The sequence below is a fragment of the Egretta garzetta genome, unplaced genomic scaffold (genome assembly GCF_000687185.1).
Source record: "Egretta garzetta isolate BGI_Z169 unplaced genomic scaffold, ASM68718v1 scaffold430, whole genome shotgun sequence".
NCBI classification, from domain to species: domain Eukaryota; kingdom Metazoa; phylum Chordata; class Aves; order Pelecaniformes; family Ardeidae; genus Egretta; species Egretta garzetta.
The window spans coordinates 1,308,496-1,325,790 of record NW_009258267.1 but is presented as its reverse complement, the minus strand read 5'-3'; the positions used below and the strand labels follow the sequence as shown (position 1 = coordinate 1,325,790).

At 38.8% G+C, this 17,295-nt stretch overlaps 1 protein-coding gene across 9 annotated transcripts in view; it reads right to left on the bottom strand.

Annotated features, from left to right (window-relative positions):
* Nucleotides 1-6: 6 nt before the first annotated feature.
* LOC104135373 (synaptotagmin binding cytoplasmic RNA interacting protein) overlaps nt 7-17,295 on the bottom strand; it is a 39,485-nt gene continuing 22,196 nt past the window's right edge. For 4 of the 9 annotated variants that reach the window (XR_004841143.1, XR_004841146.1, XR_004841147.1 and 1 more), the window contains exon 12: nt 7-7,812. The gene's annotated coding sequence lies outside the window, so the exon portion shown is untranslated. Of the gene's footprint in view, nt 7,813-12,408; nt 12,488-15,996 lie in introns of those variants that run through there. The other 5 variants (XM_035888467.1, XM_009649030.2, XR_004841145.1 and 2 more) reach the window with 4 other exon arrangements.

Below are 17,295 nucleotides of genomic sequence, written 5' to 3'. Positions count from 1 at the left end.
GGCAAGGCCGGCCGCGTCTGGCGCCGCCGAGGGGAGATGGGGAGCGGAGGAGGACCGAGCTCTCCCAAGCCGGGTCGGGCTTGGTCGGGGCTGGGGGAGCAGCCGGCTCTCGGAGCGATCCTCCCAGCAGCCCTCCGGTGACGCGCTCGGGTGGCATTTCGAGCTCTGCCGTGTAACATACTGCGCTAAGCCCCGTAAATAGCCGATCTCTGGTGACAGAAAGCTTACCTAGTTATAAATACTTAGGGTCTGGACAACAGGGGCTCTCAGCGCCGAGCAGCCAGAAACTGCTGCATCTGATTAGATGCTCTATATTTAGATGATGACCGAACTAAGTCATTTAGGGACTGGGACACTAAAACCGTATAAACACCTCTCAAAACCTTGTAATTGCTTTTAAAGAGAAGTAGCAGGGTGGGAAATGCAGCAGAACCCTCCTTAACATTAGTAAGTATATAGGGTTAAGACATTGAAAATATACTAATTTGGGAATGTAGTTTATTTCAAGTTGAGAACAAATTAAAACCAGCTTCATGTAAGTAACTCTCTTCAGGCGCGTGTAAGTCACAAGCTTTCAAAATGCTTGGATGCTTCCAGCAACTCTGTAGTTATTTAGTCTTAGGAAGCTCAAAGTCATGATGTGACGCTACTGGTATGGGAAGATTAGTTCAACGGACAAAATAAAAGTGCTTAAACAACTTCTGCTAGGAACTCTTCCTGACAGAGGGGCTTCCAAGTTGCAAATATGAAAAAGACCTACTCAAGAGTTGTTTTGAGGAGTTCCTGTTGCCTTTTATATTAATTTGCACTAGCCCCACACAGGCGTATTTGGGCAAAGGATGAAATACTCCTGTTCAGAATAGTCATTTTTACAAATCTTCAGTGAAAACCCTGCAACTGTGCTGTTAAAGAAAAGTCAGTATTTGGAAGGTGAATCAAGATCTAGAAATCAAAAGCTGAAAATAGGTTTCAGATTCTTCCATCAGATGTTTGTCATTTTATGCAATACTTCCCTTGACCTCCAAAGCAGGTAAAATGCTGCAATTTGACTTCAGTATGTTGACCTTTCTCAGAGAGCTTGGCAAAAGCCCAGGGTCAGATTGAATTTCTTTAAGAGCATCTGCACAGTATTATATCATGTCAGTCCACATGTTTTCTGTTAGGAAAAAACACACAAATAAGGTGCATACACACAGCAAATCTCCGTACAGTCTATTAAGAGGAAATTAATTTTCCTCAGAAGATGCATTTGTTTACTACCTGCTTACCTTACCCTGTTTTACTGCTTATGATTTTTAGTAAATTCTTTTGCAATGTTTTTAATAAGGAATAACTTAAAAATCTGTATTTTCTTAAAATATTTCATAAAGATATCACAGCATCACAAATCTGTAACATACAAAGTGACTTGCACAGCAAACCTGCAGGACCAGAAGTCAAACTTCTGCTTCCATTTGTGTCCTCTACTCTGGGTAAAGTTTCTTTAATTTGTAGCTTCGTGGTTCAGGGTTATGCTTATTTAGTGTAAAATTGCCACATGCATGTTTGGCACTAATTATACCTTATCATCTGAGCAGCTGTGCAATTTCCTCCACTTCACAGGCTTTAGGTCTGCTGGGCAGACACTACAACAACCTGCTTCATCCCATCCTGCTCGCTCTGCTGGAGGCAGCAGTGTTAAGCATTGCACCTGTGTAACTCCTGCCCTCTGTGGCTACTCAGATTGTTCTGCTATATAGGCATAGCTGAGGTTTGTTTTCCAACAAAATAAAGTATGGAAGAACAAGAGTGAAATATCAACATCACCAAGCTTGTCAACATTCTGTTGATTTTTATGTGAGAAATAAGAACCTTATCCATTCCCTAGTAATAGCAAGTCTTTCTTCACATAAGTTCTCAGTGAGGTTCTCTGGTTAACTGGAGAACTGACAGGGAAAACGTGCATCTGGAGATGGGCTCTGAAGGAACGTGGCCAAGGGCTGTGTTATTCTGGAAAGCTAGATTTTATTTTAGTATTTGAAATGTAGAAGGATCTTTCACTGATCATTCAAGTCTTCTTACACAGTCAGTTCTCCGTATTTTTTAATAGCAACAGAAGATTGCATACTCTAGCATTCAAAAATTAATTAGTGTAGATTTTTCAACATAAAATATAAAACTACATTTACTGGCTGAATAGTATCAGTTATAAGGCTGAGATTCTATTTACCAAAGTGCTTCTTTTAAGCTCAAAAAACCCCCTTGTTTTAATAAACTGGGCAGTGAACCATAATACAGATTCTCACCAGCTGACTGCATTTAATTTACTCTGCAAGTCTGCTTTTGCTCTCCAGTAACTAAAAAAAAAAAGAGTCAGTCTGTAATAGTTCGTTTTCAAAGCACTACGTATTTATCTTTCTCAAGGATGCAGTGATCCAGGCTAACTTACATAATGTAATGCTTCATATTTACCCAACAAGGAATTAATTTTCCTTTATAAATTATTACCCATGAAGTCACTGATCATTTTTGTGAGCCCTTTCCAGAAGTTTAAATTGAAGCCTTTAACTTCAGCCATGTAGCAGAAAACTCTTTTTAGAGAAGTTCATTTTAAATAATTAGCAAATAGCTAAGCTTGAATAAAAAAGCAAAACTGAAGTTGATGACTTACATACCAAGAAAATGTAAGCATCATTAGGCACTTTTGACTTTTTAAGTTCAAAACTTAAAAGGGCATCCATCAACGGTTACTGGTTTCAGTCTGAGTCCAGATAATTCAGCTGTGTGCAAAAAAACCCAGAAGGTGAAAACTGGCTCTTAGTAGTGCTCCTTAACCTTTCTGTACTGAAGGAACACTCAAACTTTGGTGGAGAGTAGAGGCTGACTCTGGTTTGCTTTGGGTAGTATGGTAATTATTAGCACTTAGATAAACAAAGTTAGCTTTACTGTTACAAGTATGGTCACATTCATTTATCTGTTAATGAGTTAATAAACTGCTAATATAACATTCAATTACAACAGGCCACCCAAAATTCATCACTACTTGGTTTTTTGGGTTTTTGTTTTGGTCAGGTTTTTTTGGTGTGGTTTTTTTTGTTGTTGTTTTGTTTTTTTAAGACTGTAAAATGCAATTCAATTAGAAGACCTGAAAATACCTACCAGGCTGCATTTAGGATTGATGCCAGAAAGTCACTGACTTGCACCAGACAGAATAAAGACTTGCAGGGGAAAAAAAGACGGAGGCTGTTCTGGTAAGGAAATTAAAAGAATCCACTTCAAGTGAGACAGTTTCCAGAGGGTCAGTTTAGTATGCTCAACAGGAACAAACCAGAGGTGCCAAGGAATGCTGGATGCGTTAGAATTTCACTGGGACAAGCAAGGTCCATTTGGGAAAATACACCACTAGGAAGAGGGGGGGGAAAAAAAAAAAAGGCAATGTGCTAGCGGCAGTTTTGCTTTGAGGAACTTGTAACTCAAGGAAAAAGTAAAAAGGGTCAGAGCCACACTACAGAGCTTTCCTCAAATGGTTTACATGCAAAGGATTTTTCTGAATATAGACTAGATACTGGAGGAGAATTTAGGCATTATGAGATGAAAGTAATCTGTCCTGTCGTTTATGACAGCTAGAAGGATATAGAGCAAAAAGTTGCAAGGTGGGTGTAGAAGATGACTACAGACAGCAAGAAACAGAGGCTTGCAAAATTAAAAAAAAAAGCAGCCAGCAAAACACACCATTAAGGAATACGCATAGAGAGAGACACTAGACCTATACAGGAAACACTGGAAAAATGCTTGAAGAAATTAATATTAGGTTTGTGGCAACATTTGGCAAAGGTATAGTCTATGGAAATTTTATATTCGTTCACCACAGTGAAAGATAAGCTCTCTGGATATGCACCTTAATCTAGTATTAAGTGAGGTAGCTGAACTGGTTGGTGTGTGCGGGGGGGAGATCTGGAAAACATAATTCCTTCCAAAAACCCAGGCTGATTGGGGGGGGTTGGGGAAGGTAGCCAGATGTTAAGAATCTGTAAGAAAAAGTTTGTGAAAAAAATAAGGAGCTGTAGCAATGCAACGAGTTAAAACAATGCCATAGCACATACTTAAAGAAGTCAACCTAAATGAAAACTAAGCTGTTTAGTTTACCGTGGGGATAAAGAAAACCCTGCCCTGGATACACACTTTGTGAAAATAGCCATATCAGGTCCTGAAGGGAATTTCTGCTGACCAACTTCGAGGTCAATGGGGGAAATTTTCAAGTAGGGAGTTTTAAGAGGAACTTGAGCCATGTTCCCTTGTTTCAGCTGAATTAAAAAGTGTCAAGAAAATCCTTGTAAGATGACATGTGTTTCTGTTAAATCATTGCAAAGTATTGCAGCACCTATGCCTCGTAACTATGATGAAACCTGGAGAATTTAAAGCTGGTGTTAAAGTTTTTCATCACAGATACTTGGTGGATTCGTAGAACAGCTGTACTGGATCAGCAAAGGTTCAGCTAGGTGAGCATCCTGTTTGTGATGATGGCCATCAGGGGATGCATACCTAGGAAAAAGTTGTAAAAGCATAACAAGAATATAATAATACTTCCCCAGAACATTCTTTTACTCTGATTCGCAATCTTGAGGATCTCCTGAGAAAGCATTTTTTTTGAACAGCATGAACTTTAACATCAACAAAAATTGTGCAGCGAGGAGTTCCACCACTTACGCTTGTGTGACTGAGGGCACAGCTCTCCAAACATTAACGTGTTTCATTCAGTATTTTATACGAGATGATGAAAAATGGTTCCCTACTCAGCACAATTGCAGCTTATCATTTTATCAAAATACTTCAGCCACCTGAGCAAACTGTCTTGTCCAAAATGAAGATTCCTGCTCCAGTGAATTGTTCTTCACATGAGAGCACTTTTGTGCCTTTTATCATCTTTGTTTTTCTCCCTATCCTTTTCCAATTTTTCTCTCTTCTGAAGTTTTGTAGTGCTGGAGTAGGGACAGGCTGCAACAGGGGGAACAAAACTGTTCTACAAAATAGCATTCAAGATTGTATTTATTAGTAGAAGTAGTGCCTAACTAATTTGTTCCTTAACTATTCTTTTGCCCCACCTCAGTCTATTTTGACGTAGCCTATCAAGATTTATGATCCTTTTTTCCTTATTTGGACACAACTCTAGTTTTCAGTGGATTCATTTTTTCCACCTTAGAAGAAAAACTGAAAAAGAAATCCCGTCCTAAAGTCTTCACATATTCAGGAAGTTCTCATCAACACACAGAACTTGTCAAAAGTGGGAAAAAGACTAATTGTAACTACAGGCTGCTGTGGTAAGCCAGCTTGTATCAGAGAAAGCTTTCTACTGATACTAGCGTGTCCATTGTATGTGCTGATAATGATCATGTAAGCCCAGAGGCAGTGATGAGATCTGTGAGGGTTTCTGTGGCAAGTGGCCAGCTGGTAGCCAGAAGCCCATTGCTTCAGCTTCTGTGGATGCAGCAGTAAATGCCTCGAGTGTTTTTGTCAGGTCAGAGGTATTTTTAGTTCCAGCAACCAGTTCCTCCGACAACATGGAGTATGTAAAAACAGTATAGGGTAAGAGTTAAACAACATTAATTATTACCCTCAAAAAGTTATTTGTGCTTCAGTTAAAGTCTTTCATCAAACACTTCACAGGAATTGTTACAGAAGCAGTTGTATAACCAGGATATTGTTTCATTTACCATTTGTTGGCTGAGGATGTATGGAATCAATTTGACACTATCCTCCATTTAAATGATGCACAGGAAAAACTGAAGCATTTTCAGAATGGTTAAAGAGAAAATAAAAAGCGATAGGACATAAATGTTATGTTTCCCTAGCAAGAATGTTGAATACATGACAAAAGCAAAATCCGATTTATGCCAACAGGCAGAATGCCCAAGGTGATACTATGAGAGCGCCTGAACAGAGGCCTATTCCTCCTCATACATAAGGGTAAGTTTTGAGGCTTTTGAAAACCAACTTTTTGAAGCACATGGGCAGCTTGCCAGTATTACTTGTTTTGTGGTATAGCTCCATGGTAAAGCTCCACTACAAGAGGAATATGATAGACTTAATGAGAGAATTTAAGAAGTGGCTCAGTACCAAGCTCTGCAAGGCCAGGTTTCTTTACAGCTCATAGCTGATCAACGCCATCTTTATCAGACAGCTGCCCAAGTTCCTGAAGGTGTGACAAACCATTTTTTCCCCCCAAATGCTGCATTTTTAATAGAAAAGCGATGTATTATTGTATAGCACTTCCACCTCTAGCACTGGCATTAATGCTACTGCTGAAGCAGCAGACATTCCCTCCAAGGGCCTATCAGCAGACATACCTTGGTAGGACAGAAACCCACGGACCCTCTTCCAGAGCAGCGAAGAACAGTTACTTGCGATTTCTCCAAACGTTCTGCAAAAGCAGTTCCTGGTTAAGGTGCACACTTGCCACTTAGACGGTGGTTTTCCCTAAAGTGTCCTTTGGGGAGGGAGAGTGCATACTTAGGCAGCAAAGAGGACTTTGAGCTGTTTGGAAAAGGGACAAATCATGAAATCAAGAAAGAAGGACTACTTGGAAGACTTAGCTAATTTGTGAACTTTGTTTTGTTTTGCTTTTTATTTTCTGTTTTATTGCAGTGAATAATAGCCTAGCTAGGAAAGGCCCTGGAGCTAGTAAGGTTTGATACTGTATGGGGGACTATTACTAACACTCAACATTATTCTAAAACTTCCTAAATCAATTTCTGATTTGTGACTGGAGGACTTGCTACTATATAAGCTACCTGGCTTATCTTTGTTGTTCTACAGAAGTACAAGAGAAATTATTTACAATGCTAGGCGTGAAATTTTTCTTCTTTCACAGATACATACATATTTTAAAGTATATATTAATAAAGGGACATTTTAATATGAAAATCAACTTACTATCTTTCACATCAAACTGTAAGGAATAACATTTTCTTCTCCCTAAGCAGCTGTGAGTCCTCCAGTCTAATCTCAAGTTTGGGGTATTCGCTGTGGGTCCAGTTTGTAGCATTACCGCCCCCCCCAGGAGTTACAAGTAAAGATTGAGGTCTTTGGGATTTCAACAGATCCACAAAAGATACAGCTCGTACTACCACACACACAACTGGGAGGCCTCAGACCTCAATTTGGGGTCAGTGCCGTTCAGATGCAAGAGAGAAGTACATTTTGCTTCAGAAGGTATCAAAACGGAGAAAGGATTCTCTAATATCCAGGTTCCTAGCAGCCCACGTATGAGTCTCATTATTTATCTAGGACAAGTAGTAAGTTTTCCACTGATCACCACTCAGCTTGAATATGGTAAACTGTAGATCAAGTACTAACCTACACCATACTGTGGTGTATTGTCTACATCCAGTGTGTTTCTGGGACATACTACAGTAGGGAGACTTGGAATACCAGTCTCAATTGGAAAAGCCCTTGCATCTGGTGTTCTCGTGGACCACAATGGCAGGGACCAATGCCCAGCTGTCCCTTCTCCATTTTCCCCTTCAGTTGTTTGTTAAAGCTACCTATACAGTAGTGACTCTCTCTTCTTCCCTGAAGCCCAAAAGCAATAGTTAAAAGCCAGCAAAAGAAAGGAACAAAACTGAAATCACAGATTATCTGGAGGAGCAGTTTTGGCAGTGAGGAGACATGGGAGTTAATGCATTTAGTCCAAAGGTGCCTTAGTTCAAAGCTGCTCACCTGAGTTTCACCAAGAACTTAGAATATGCACCGATCTCCACTGGATGCTCACTTCGCATCATTTCTACAGTCAGGAACATTCCCATCTCCCACTGAGTCTTCAGAGATGCTGCTCACCTGCAGAGAAAACGACAACTTTTCCCCACTGAAAGCTGTCTATGAAAACAAATGCTTCTGTATATCCTGAGTGCTGATGAACAAGATACAAAGCCTTACCTATGCTTGATCCTCTTTCCACTCGGTAAGGACAGACCATCCTGCAAAAATGTAAGCAGCGTATTCTACCTTGCCACACTCCTCCTTCATCCTCCTACCTTATAATCTGATACATGTAAGTGTATTTTCTTGTATTAAGACATGTAAGCTCTAGCCTAGACTTGAGGAAACTGAACATCTTCAAAGTTCAGCAACCTTCACACTGGCTCTTAAGTCTTTATTCCCTTGAGGTCCCTGATGTCTTGTCTCCAAGCACATACGCCTCTCATCACAAGTACCTTCATTTCTGAGCACACGAAGACCACCTCCAGTGTAGAATACACCTGTTTGGGTGACCTGCACTACCATGTCTTTAATGTATGACATGAAAGTCCTGGCCCCAAGAAACAATCTCGCTTCTCAGAATGCTGGGCTTGTATTGCACTTTTCCAGAAAAAAACACAACTCTCTACAAGCAGCTGGTGTACTTGGGCCCATCCTGAATTTGAAATCTGCAAAGGGGCTGCTCAGTTGGCATCGATTCACCCAAGCTTTACAAGTGGAATGCCTGTTCTCATTTTGTCCCCTGCACTGACGCTCAAATCAAGACTTTATATGCAGGCTTTGCTATGAACACTGTATTACCTCCAGCATCACTCAATTAGGAGGCATCATCAGGCCCTATTAAAAACAGTTTTTCCTCAATTACCCTACTTTTGTCCAACCTTTAAGGGATTATTAAGGGCAGTGAGTAGCACACACTTTATTCCAGTAAAAAGAGATGGAAGAACTCCTCACCTACACTGAAAAAAGGTCCATCTCTGGAACACGTGTATCAGACATTCAGGACCGGCACTTGCTTCCCTGGGGCTGAGACTGTTAGTTCATCACTTCAAAACAGGTTTACAAACAGCAGCTCTAGGACATCACTCGCCTCTCAGAACAGGACATTTGAAATAGCAGTATTCCGCATAGCAATGCGGGGGTTTTTTTCTACCACTTTTCTATTCCTTCTCCCTTAACAAGGATACTTCCACACAATTTTCTTTTGAACTTTCTATGAAGATAAAGTGACCCTGATGACTACGACAGCCAGGACAGGATCTTCTTACCTTCTGACACAATCCAAGGACCCTGTGTCTGCTTTCAACCTGATGTTTGAATCGGGGTAAGATCCATCACCTGACATTCCCTTCACATGGCGCTGTGGCTGCTAGATGGTGCCTGGCTTAGTGTGCCTACCTTTCACAGGAAAAGAAGACTGATTAATAGCAGGAAAGATCCTACAAAGCTGTAACACAGCTCGATGAAGTTGTTCTGCCTCGTGGTTTGCCAGGTTGTTTCCTTGGCTATTTTGCCTTTAACCCTAGGCCACAAACTTGCCAGTAGTTCAGGCACATTTAATGGCCGTCTTGTGCCCACAGGCAGACGATTTCTTTTCCCAACTGTTCCATCACATTACGTTTTCTCAGGTAGCAAACAAGAATATGCTTTGTTAAGAAATTTCCCAAGTGGGGACTGTTTGTGATTCTGTCACTCTTAGGTCAACCTTTTAAATACAAGACAAATATACTCCTTCGTATTCCTCTGAGGAATCACTGCTTTAGAAAAAACAAAGTTTTTTACAGAAGACCCTCTTAAGTTTTCCTTTTCACAGGGACATTTTTTGCCCCCCAAGATGACAGAGTCAAGACATGTCTGTTCCTTTTTAAACAGAACATTAAACGCAATTTTAGTTTATTTGTGAAACCTGAGCTCTCTCTACATCATTTTAAACATGTGACTGAGAGGCAGAAGTTCCAAGATTATCACATTCATCTCACTTGCCCCACGTCTAATATTGCCTATTTAACCCGCATGCCCTTTGCAAGCATTGCATGTTCAAGTCCTCTCCTCAACACCTTTCAGAGACTGGGGGAGGGGTGGGGGGCATGTGTGTTGGGGATTTTCTGCAATATATGCACTTTTGCTAGGTACAGAGATTGCTAAGGTCCATTGAATCTCTGTTTAATAGCAGGGCCTTTCTTCACAGAGTCAAAAAATTACTATGATTCTGAAGGACATGCCTTGATTACTGGGCCCTACCTACACCCAGCCATCTGATCTTAAACACAGAACTGCTAAGTTAATGTGTCCTTGTATCTTTAAACTGCATACAGAATTCAAACTTTACATGTTTTCATCTTTGTGTATTAAAATAGAAAAAGGTTGCTTCAAAAGGACAAAGGAAATTTAAGAGATGCTTAAAACATATTACATGTGACTGTCTCCTGTTCTTCCAGAGACTACAGAAGTCGGAGTGGATCATCACCTACCTGCGGCTGTACTGGAGTTACTATCCTAGTTGATCTTTACTGTAAATTCCACAGTTAAAACTACAGAAGCATTTTAGCATACTTCAGTACCACATAATCCACTTTCGCATTAGCCATCATCACTGAAGCTTGCAGAGATGTGACCACTGCTACCCCATCTACCTCAGGGCCATTTGTACCCGTGTGGCGAGTACACCTGAATGCACCTCAAAGCACGTTACAAACTGGGAGGCTTCACTTTTCAAAAGCTTAGTCGGAAATGCTTTTCCACCATTAATCCATAGGCTCCTCCTTGCGTATTACACAATGAAATCAGTACTCTTCAGAAACATTACACTGAGGGCAATAAACTGTGGAAGTTTAGCTACTGCTATTAAGAAAACAAAATTCTGTACTTCCTATTAGAAACCTGTGCTGATTTCAACAGTTAACTTAAGAAAAGCCAGACTACCTCAAAGAAGCAACTATTGGGTCTCAGACTTACTGATCACTTTGTGCCATACAAAATACTGAAGTAAGTTTTCTTGGATAGAAACATGACCACGTGAATGGCTCAGAACATCAACAACCCAAACTCTCTATCAATTTCAGATTCAGTACCATTAAAAAAAAATGCTAAATGCCATTCATGACACCATTCCCATTGTAAGATCACTTTATGCAAAACCAAGCGGCAAACACCACACGCACTGAAGTTACTTTAAATCCAATGGATTTAAGACCTTCCAAATCCTTAATTTTAACTGGAAGATCGATCTCACTGGAGTTAATCCCATAATGGGATTTTTTTTTTAAAGAATTTTCTGAGAGGTTGTGTTACCATTATGAAAACATCATGGAGCAAGGCAGCACAGATTACTCAACTACACGACTCCAGCTTCCGCTGTACTTGCTGCTAAAGCTTAAAGCCACCTAAAGCTTGTGCTACCTTCAGGACTTTCAGTGAGAGAAGTTAGGACATTCCCCCCCACCTTTATATTCAACTCTAGTCTTCTTCCATGAGCATGAAACCGGCAGCATATTTCTTCATTTGCAAATTTAAACAGATTTTAACAACGTACATGCTGTGGTTTTCTTCAAAGTAGCTTTTAAGCATCCCACTAATTCGAAAGCAAGTGTGAACTAACATACTTCTGTAAAAGAGTAGGTAACATGAATGAAGGACAATTTCACTCATCTAGTTTAAGTCAAAGTTACGTATTGGTCACTTCTTGGTGAAAGTACTCACATATACACTAGTGATTGTCACTGGACGTTTGGCTTCTGCTAAAAATATCCATTTAAACACATGTACCAAACTCGAAAATTCTGTTGAAAACTGTGAATCAGAAACAGGTTAGCTTGTTAGAACAACTGATTGCCCTGGAAGAAAAACGGTTTTGTTGCACTGTCCGATGGAAGCCTTTGGCTACAACCTGAAATGGGAACAGTCCTTCAATAGCCACTTGAGCTTTTCAGATGTAAGGACTAGGTTATTTTTATCATTTTTATCCATCATCTCAAATGCTCTAAAGATTAAAATCACCTTCCAACTGTGATACATCTGCATTATGAAAATACTAATTATAATTTATTGTAGACTGGCTCTCACCAGTGTTTAATACAGCGCTTCATTCTTAAGTGTACTGAAATTGCACCTTAAGAAAAGCCTTAATTCACTAATGGGCTATCTATGAAATTGCCTTTGTTGAATTCTCACAGAGGAAGCTTTTTAATCCCAAATTAGCTGCGTTTAGTCATATAGTTTTTAAATAACCACTACTAGTGACAGAATTAGACGCATTCTTCTTTCCACTAAGGGGAAAATAACGTTGCTTTAGATAACGGAACAATATTGGATATGGTGCACTTGGAACCAGGAACCCAGTACCTGATATGTTCAGTTCCTGGCTTTCAGTGACTGACTGCATTCATGGAAAATCCCTTCAACTACTATGATGGCTAACCCATCAGTTTAAAAATACACACTGAATGATCTAGGAAGCATTTCTGAGATTTTTAGATCTGAAGTATTTAACATTAAACAGCATCGGATTACACTCAACATTCACTTAGCATTGAAGTGGACACACTAAAATTGAAAAGTTAAAATCCGCAACCTCCCTAGTAACTGCAGTTGAGGAGTCAATTATTAACAGTCTAGTGAAGTTAGATTTTAGGTACTGCAAGTCATTTAAGTACTAGAATGTCTACTTTTACTTACCATTATCTTCTGTGCAGTCAAATGGCATAGGCTATTCTACTGGCTGTGTAGCAGAACTAAGAATGCATTTCGTAACCTCCTTAGTGCAAAGAAAATAAGCAGTAAGATTCAATGTCTTTTCTCCACATTAGGGACCAAAACAAGTAAAATTGTATTGTCACACTAACTGTGCAAACAGAGAGAGTGAACTGTCGCCATTAATCAGCCAAATATATCAGTCTCAGACTAGAGGGAATCCAGATTTCTGACACTGCAAGTTTTACCTAAATGACTGTCAGAGAGTAAGTGTTGGCTTTGGAGTAGACACTAAGTTCCGTGAACATTCAAGGAATGAGAACAACTCTTGGAACCGAAATGTATCTTGTGATTCAAACTTTAAATATTCAAGCTGTATTTAATTACCTATTACCTACATACTATGGCTGTGTTTTCTAGACTGTCACAGATGCCTTTTTTTTTAACAGAAGCTTTTTCCACGTACCCAGAAGTCTGACCATCTAAAGCAGCTTTCATAAAGATGGCTTTGAATAATCAATGTATCTCAAGGTTTCCAGAGGAGCTCAGCTATGCAACATCCACTTGAGTGCTGGCCATTTAAAAATATGTATGTTTATGGAAAAGACTAGTAACCAGTTGGCAAGAAAAAGATACCATTACATGAGACAATCACCCCCTCTCCAATTTCCAAGTAAACTAACAAGCCAGTCCTAGCGGCACTTTTCAACCTATCTATCCATTGTAACAAGGCAAAGGAGCACCAAAGAAACGTCACGCTCTCATCCTGTGGATTCTGTAACACAAGTCAGTATAATTAAACATTTGTGAAGTGTTGACCAGATGACTAAGTGAAAGTTGGTCTCCCAGAACGAAAAGAAGTTTAACATCAGAGCTTTCTAGGAAGCTTTGTTTGCACTAGATGGCTGTGAAGTAACAATAATTTATTCCTCTCCCCCCGCTACCCATATTAAGGAATCTTCAGCTTGACTTCCTCTCCTGTTGCCACATACCATTTTTATCCGTCAGAGCAAGTACAATCTGGCATTTCCTCTGCCCAACTAATGCAACTAGCTAGCCCCAGCCAAGAGATGTCATGTGCTGGTGCTGGAATTAATTCAGCAAGACACTCAGCAAAGACAGACTTAAGTCCATCACAGCAGGTCATAAAGTTGGGATTCATAAGCTTCAGGCTATGAACACAAACTCAAGCTCCAACTTTACCACTTTCAATTCTCAGAACACTATGTTGTAAAGTTTATTGCCTACTTCCAAAACTTGCTATTCCATTTTAAACAATTAACATTTCCCACTAAGCTTTCACTAATACAAGTGAGGGAATAACAGCCTTAACTTTGTGGAATCTATCAATTTGAATGTACTTTTTTCCAGAAAATGTTACACGTGTTTATGTCCATGTTGCCTTTCAGTTTCATTTCTTGGGAAGAAAAAAATAGTCTCCCCTCACTTCCGCTGTATGGAAGCATCAAATTAACTGCCAGGCTGAACAGAGAAGTTAAGCCTCTGAAGAATTATCAAAGGCACAAGGGGAAAAGAGTATTGCAGCCACATATAACATTTCTGTCCTGAAATACTATTTTGGGAATGCTACCTTCAGAGGAGGCTAAGTTTATTTTAGACTATGTTATACCCCTCACCCCAAACATGAGCAGAATTAGTATTCCTTAATTTAGGTTTTAAAGACAGTATTTAGGTAAGAGTTGTACAATGCAGAAATTCAGAAACTGGTCTCACTGTCTGCAGTAACAGCCTTCCTCCAAACACTGAACACAAACTTACGTTCTGGGTTGTAACCAATGTCCTCTTTTTAAGGAAAAAAAAAATAAAGTACAGTTGTATGTCTTATATGAAACCCTTCAAACAAAAATGAGTATTAAAACAAGAGTATACTTTAAAAAGCTGTGTATTGGAGTGTTTATAAACCAGAAGTGTTAAGCAGCAGCAGTTTCCGATTTCTTATTAAATTCAACTAGACTTCAAATTTAGGAACACATTACAAAGCAATGTGGAACTACGCTAGCTTATATTCAAACCTTTGCAGGTGCTTCAGTAAAGAGAGCCTCCCAGGAGAACAGAGGCAGCTTAATACATTAAGTCAACACTTGCCTTCAACACGCCCAGAACCGTGTGTTATATGCCCATTTGTCACCAAAGCACCCAGTAGGAGATGCATTATTGCTGTAGAACATTTCAAGTTTACCAACACCCAAGTGCAACCAAACTGATGTTGTATGTATGCACTTGCCCATTCTCACCAGTATTTCCACTTAATAAGGAACTTTTTTTTTTTACACACAATCAAATTTAAAGCTTTGAAAATAACATTTTTTTGATTTTAGTTTTTTCCCCACAATATTAATCACCACATGCAATTTAGTTTTCTGATCATTTTGCTAAAAAACTGCACCAATATCAGAACAGTGCAAATCATATTTAATTTTAAAAGTTATAATGGCTTGAGTTCATAATTAGAGGGAACACTGTCAAGATCTTGATATTTTGCTCACTCACCATTGCTTGCATTCCATTAAAAACACTTTCCTGTCAATTTTGCCTTTTTTTTTTTTTAAAGCATTTTTAACTATAGTCCCCCATGCTTTTATCAGAGCTGAAATTAAGGATATGATCCACAATTTCAACACATGTAGTGCCTTAATAGCAATGCTTTTATGCACTTCCATCAACTGTTATAATTCCATAAATATATTATTTCCCCCAACATATTTCCAGACTAAGAACTAGTCACTAGCACTTGTGATCCCACAAGCGTTCTAGGTTTTTCAGCAATGGAGAGATTTCAAGATTAAGAAATCTGAGGACTTCCCCTCTCCTACAGCCCCCAGTGTTTTCATTTTATAGCAAGTTCAAAATTGGTTTCCACATCTTGACAGTGTTCCTTATAAAACCATATGACAGTAAAAGTGCCAGTAGGCGTGGCAACCTCTTTGAAGGGAGCATTTAAACTCCTTGGCACTGGGAATGCCAGCACCAAGGATTACATTGAAATTCAAAATTATACTTAAGGCTACAATTAGCAAACCCACTTTCCATAAGCCTAATATTCTATCGCTAGATTTGAAAATTCAGAAGCTAACGCAACTGTATAATTTTATGCTCAAATCTGAGGAAAAAATTACTTTTCTTTAGCAAGGGCAGTATATGAAACTGTGGTAGCAAATGTCTCTTACGCATTGACTACTCATTTCACCATCATTCACTTACTTTGTCTTAAAGTTCAAAACTGGCAAGGCACATTTACATATTCCAATGAATACTTGACAATTTTAAATTACACTTCATGTCCCAGCTATCCCAGTAACTGACATACAACATACTAAAATGGTTTATTAAGGTAACAAAAAAAAAAAAAAAATCAATTAATGTGAAACATACAGGCTATTGGCAACCACTAGTCTAAAAATTATGTAAATACAAGTAAACATACTGAAATGTGTGCGATTCTAAGTTTTTAACCAGAAGATCTCTGTACTAACACACATTTATATTAATGACACATAAAAAAAATAAAAACTTTATTACAAAAATAAGTTACACTCGCCTCCTAATGATTGTTTGCCATGAGCATTTTCAACATATGACATGTCTAATTTTGTTAAAATTTGCATTTACTGGGGGAACTGGTGTGTATAAAACCTTAATTAGGTATAAGCTTCAATTTTCATTGTGGTGCCTATGGGTATGTAGTATAACTGCAGTATCCCTTTGGGCAGGGGGTTAAGGGAAGCTCTTTATGCCAAGTCCGAAGTAAGTTGTAATTTTATCTATCTTTTACCTATAATGAAGTCGGACTTGGCAAGGTTCTTTTGTTTTTTTTGTCTTGTCTAAGGGTGGTTCAATAGAGGATGCTTCACCACTGAACACTCACTGTCATCAAGGTGCTTTAGAAAATTAAAAACATAGCACAAATGATTGTACTCTACTCTACTCTACAGGTTATCATGATCTGCGTAAGAGAAATGGAAAGCTGATCCACACGTTTTTACAGTGATCAGCAATAAGAAATGCACTAATGAAAACATACCTTTTACCTAAAAAGCTAAACTACAGCCATATACTATTCTATGATTTATGAAAAACTTCAAAATATCCAAATGTCAGGCTTCACTGTACAGTTGTCAGTTTTAGTCTGACCTTTTATAAAGGGACACTGCAGTATTTAGTACAAGTTGCTGATGCACTTTTTTTGAACATCTGATGTCTTACAAAAGTAACATCTTGCTAAACTATTATACATCCAAATAACTACAATATCTGAAGAAGCAAGGCTGCTTTTTCAGCCACAAAATACGACAAAAGCAAGGCCTGTTATGATGGTCATGAGGAAGTCTTACAAAGCCTCTGGAACTAAAGGCAACTAAGAATGTTACATTTGGTATATTATAATCTTACCCTCATATCATATTAAACAAGCCTTGCTTTTATCTACAAAGATTTTCTATGTACAGTACAGACAGGGTATAGTTCAATCCTCTGCTACTGAGGTAGTTAACCAACCCTTTAAAAAAGGTTCTGAAAAGAACCACTATCTGGAATGCCTGACTAACCAGCTCTGATGATTACACCTGAAACTGCTGTATCTGAACACAATTCATAAGTGATTACTATATAGACAATCATGATTAACCTTCATGAGCAGAAATAAAATTTAAGGATACCAATGATGGTATTCATCTATACCACTGCAATAAAAATTTAAATGCAAGAATTTGTGAATACCACTTTTGGCATCCTTAACTAAGAAAACTTGGGGGGAAAAATCTACTTAAAGCAGATTTTTTTAAAGAACGACTTTATTCTTTATTAAGATACCATGCTAGACGTTAAGGATTTTGTTGAACACATTGGGGAAAT